The following is a 5,000-nucleotide window of genomic DNA, read 5'->3' on the forward strand; positions in this document are numbered from 1 at the left end:
CGAATTTTTGGATGAAAATGCGTATTTTCATACTTTGAAAATTTCAGGCGTGTGTCGGACTTCCAGGCGGGGGCAGCCGCCGGAGGTGTACCGGGGACGCTTCCAGGAGCCTGGGGAAGCTTTTCTGGAAGAGTCCTTGACACTTTGAAAAATTTTGAGAAAATCTCGATTTTGTGAAAAATGTCACATTTCCCCTACTTCCACCACAGGGGGGCGTCAATATGTTGTAAAGCACCCCAGGGCAGTGACCTAAATGCGGGTAAAGTTTGCGGTGCACGGGGGGAAAGTTGAATTTTTGGATGAAAATGCGTATTTTCATACTTTGAAAATTTCAGGCGTGTGTCGGACTTCCAGGCGGGGGCAGCCGCCGGAGGTGTACCGGGGACGCTTCCAGGAGCCTGGGGAAGCTTTTCTGGAAGAGTCCTTGACACTTTGAAAAATTTTGAGAAAATCTCGATTTTGTGAAAAATGTCACATTTCCCCTACTTCCACCACAGGGGGGCGTCAATATGTTGTAAAGCACCCCAGGGCAGTGACCTAAATGCGGGTAAAGTTTGCGGTGCACGGGGGGAAAGTTGAATTTTTGGATGAAAATGCGTATTTTCATACTGTGAAATTTTCAGGCGTGTGTCAGACTTCCAGGCGGGGGCAGCCGCCGGAGGTGTACCGGGGACGCTTCCAGGAGCCTGGGGAAGATTTTCTGGAAGAGTCCTTGGGACTTAGAAAAAATTTTGAGAAAATCTCGATTTTGTGAAAAATGAAAATTTCCCCTTCTTCCACCCTAAAGGGGCGTCAATATGTTGTGAGGCACCCCAGCAAAGTGACCTAAGTGGGGGTGAAGTTTGCGGGGCACGGGCGGAAAGTTGAATTTTTGGATGAAAATGCGTATTTTCATACTTTGAAAATTTCAGGCGTGTGTCAGACTTCCAGGCGGGGGCAGCCGCCGGAGGTGTACCGGGGACGCTTCCAGGAGCCTGGGGAAGATTTTCTGGAAGCGTCCTTGACACTTAGAAAAAATTTTGAGAAAATCTCGATTTTGTGAAAAATGTCACATTTCCCCTACTTCCACCCCAGGGGGGCGTCAATATGTTGTAAGGCACCCCAAGGCAGTGACCTAACTGTGGGTGAAGTTTGCGGGGCACGAGCGGAAAGTCGAATTTTGGATGAAAATGCATTATTTTCATACTTTGAAAATTTCAGGCGTGTGTTAGACTTCCAGGCGGGGGCAGCCGCCGGAGGCGTACCGAGGACGCTTCCAGGAGCCTGGGGAAGATTTTCTGAAAGTGTCCTTGGGACTTAGAAATATTTTGAGAAATTTCCGATTTTGTGAAAAATGTCACATTTCCCCTACTTCCACCCCAGGGGGGCGTCAATATGTTGTGAGGTACCCCAGGACAGTGACCTAACTGTGGGTAAAGTTTGCGGGGCACGGGCGGAAAGTCGAATTTTGGATGAAAATGCATTATTTTCATACTTTGAAAATTTCAGGCGTGTGTCAGACTTCCAGGCGGGGGCAGCCGCCGGAGGCGTACCGAGGAGGCTTCCAGGAGCCTGGGGAAGATTTTCTGGAAGAGTCCTTGGGACTTAGAAATATTTTGAGAAAATCTCGATTTTGTGAAAAAATGTCACATTTCCCCTACTTCCACCACAGGGGGGCGTCAATATGTTGTGAGGTACCCCAGGACAGTGACCTAACTGTGGGTAAAGTTTGCGGGGCACGGGCGGAAAGTCGAATTTTGGATGAAAATGCATTATTTTCATACTTTGAAAATTTCAGGCGTGTGTCAGACTTCCAGGCGGGGGCAGCCGCCGGAGGCGTACCGAGGACGCTTCCAGGAGCCTGGGGAAGATTTTCTGAAAGTGTCCTTGGGACTTAGAAAAATTTTGAGAAATTTCCGATTTTGTGAAAAATGTCACATTTCCCCTACTTCCACCCCAGGGGGGCGTCAATATGTTGTAAAGCACCCCAGGGCAGTGACCTAAATGAGGGTGAATTTTGCGGTGCACGGGCGGAAAGTCGAATTTTTGGATGAAAATGCGTATTTTCATACTTTGAAAATTTCAGGCGTGTGTCAGACTTCCAGGCGGGGGCAGCCGCCGGAGGTGTACCGGGGACGCTTCCAGGAGCCTGGGGAAGATTTTCTGAAAGTGTCCTTGGGACTTAGAAATATTTTGAGAAAATCTCGATTTTGTGAAAAATGTCACATTTCCCCTACTTCCACCACAGGGGGGCGTCAATATGTTGTGAGGTACCCCAGGACAGTGACCTAACTGTGGGTAAAGTTTGCGGGGCACGGGCGGAAAGTCGAATTTTGGATGAAAATGCATTATTTTCATACTTTGAAAATTCCAGGCGTGTGTCAGACTTCCAGGCGGGGGCAGCCGCCGGAGGCGTACCGAGGACGCTTCCAGGAGCCTGGGGAAGATTTTCTGGAAGAGTCCTTGGGACTTGGTGCAATTTTGAGAAAATCTCGATTTTGTGAAAAAATGACCCATTTCCCCTACTTCCACCCCAGGGGGGCGTCAATATGTTGTAAAGCACCCCAGGGCAGTGACCTAAATGCGGGTAAAGTTTGCGGTGCACGGGGGGGAAAGTTGAATTTTTGGATGAAAATGCGTATTTTCATACTTTAAAAATTTCAGGCGTGTGTCAGACTTCCAGGAGGGGGCAGCCGCCGGAGGCGTACCGGGGACGCTTCCAGGAGCCTGGGGAAGATTTTCTGGAAGAGTCCTTGGGACTTAGAAAATTTTTTGAGAAAATCTCGATTTTGTGAAAAATGAAAATTTCCCCTTCTTCCACCCTAAAGGGGCGTCAATATGTTGTGAGGCACCCCAGCAAAGTGACCTAAGTGGGGGTGAAGTTTGCGGGGCACGGACGGAAAGTTGAATTTTTGGATGAAAATGCGTATTTTCATACTTTGAAAATTTCAGGCGTGTGTCAGACTTCCAGGCGGGGGCAGCCGCCGGAGGCGTACCGGGGACGCTTCCAGGAGCCTGGGGAAGATTTTCTGGAAGCGTCCTTGACACTTAGAAAAATTTTGAGAAAATCTCGATTTTGTGAAAAATGTCACATTTCCCCTACTTCCACCCCAGGGGGGCGTCAATATGTTGTAAAGCACCCAAGGGCAGTGACCTAAATGCGGGTAAAGTTTGCGGTGCACGGGGGGAAAGTTGAATTTTTGGATGAAAATGCGTATTTTCATACTTTGAAAATTTCAGGCGTGTGTTGGACTTCCAGGCGGGGGCAGCCGCCAGAGGTGTACCGGGGACGCTTCCAGGAGCCTGGGGGAGATTTTCTGGAAGAGTCCTTGACACTTAGAAAAATTTTGAGAAATTTCCGATTTTGTGTAAAAATCACCCATTTCCCCTACTTCCACCCTAAAGGGGCGTCAATATGTCGTAAGGCGCCCCTAGACAGTGACCTAAGTGGGGGTGAAGTTTGGGTCTGATGGGTGGAAAACTGAAAAAAAGCGATTTTGTGACTTTGAGAACAAACAGAGAGCTCAAAACTTTGAAAAACGTCAGACCGCTGTCAGACTTCCAGGCGGGGGAAAGCTCTGAGGTTGTACCGAGGACACTTCCATGGCCCCCGGATTGATTTTCAAGAAAGAGTCCTTGGGACTTTGAAATTTTCCGGCGAGCTGTTTTTGGCTTCCGGGAGCCGTAGAACTTTGGGAAATCGATTCCGCTCACCGGTTCAGGGTGTTTCGAGCTAGTCCAGGTCCCAGCTACGCCGCCTGGCCTCCAAATTTCGCAAATTCGAAAAAAAAAAAAATAGAACCGGAATGAGGAAATTTCTGGCCGCCGGATCCGCCGCACGGCTCCAGGAGGTCGGACACTTTTTGACTTTGTTCCCTTAAAGTGGGGGTCGGTGTCTCACCATGCAAATACCCAGTTTTGCACACCAGCTGCAGGATATAGGAGAGAGAGGTACCTCTCGGCCCCGACCAAAATCCGTTGTTTTCGTGGTTCCTCGACTCGGGTAGGCGGTTTGGCGAGTACCCCCCTTTTGCATGGAAGTTCGCACTCGCGCCGAGACCAGGCTTCCGCGGCTCCAGGGGGACTTTTGCCGGTTGTCCGTCCCGAGTCCGAGACGCGTTTCCTGGGTCGCCCGAGCCCGAACGGACCCTCCCCACGTGGGTTCCTGTCCTCTGAGGGCGACGGTCGTCAGAAGGGGGGCAGATCCAGAGTCCTCGTCCGCAGGAGGGCTCTGGGAGGGCGGATCGCTCCTTCTGACTTTGTCCCCTCGGAGCGGGCTCGGCGTTTCTCTGTGTCGGATGTCTCCCGCTTCCGCGCCAACGGGGAGACCTATGAGAGAATCGCACCGCGACCCGGCTTCCGTCTCGAGGGCGCCCGGAGCGCGCCGGACACTCGCTTCCAGGACTCCAGGGGCACGTTTCTTCCCCGTCTCCCCCGAGGGGAAGAACGGAGGCAGGGGTTCCACCCGAGCCCCTGCCCTTTCTTCCGATCGATCTGGCTCAGCGCTCCCGGGTGGGGAGGTGGTGCCGCTCGCTCGGCCCGGGCTTTGGAGCCCGCGTCGGTTTACGGCGGGCGGTCTCCTTCCTCTGTTACCCCCCCCGGGTTTCAGGCACTCGTCCTTGGGCGCGCACGCCGGCGGTCGCCCTCCCGTCTACGGACGGAGGCGGCCGAGCTGTGGGGAGTTTGACCCGAACCGTGGTACGGCAGCGGTCCGACGACCCGCACGGGCGAACGGAGGGGCGCCCACCCACCTCGGCGTGGGGGCCCGCCGTCCGAATCGCTCCCCGCGCGGGGCAGCACAACGATCTTCTCCGAGGGCGGCCCTTTGACTTCCAGATGCGCAGCTCGTCCGCGGAGGCCCGCGCCGCACCCCAGCGTCCGAAGGGCGGCCTCCGCGGTGGGCATCGGCGAGAGCGGCGGCGGTGGGTGGCGCTTCCACGCCACCGCCGAGCTCCGCGTTTTCCAGTCTTTTCCCGAGCCCCTACGATAGTGGGGGGATGACAGACGTGCGGGGAGGCGGG

The sequence above is a fragment of the Ranitomeya variabilis genome, unplaced genomic scaffold, assembly GCF_051348905.1.
Source record: "Ranitomeya variabilis isolate aRanVar5 unplaced genomic scaffold, aRanVar5.hap1 Scaffold_89, whole genome shotgun sequence".
NCBI lineage: Eukaryota > Metazoa > Chordata > Amphibia > Anura > Dendrobatidae > Ranitomeya > Ranitomeya variabilis.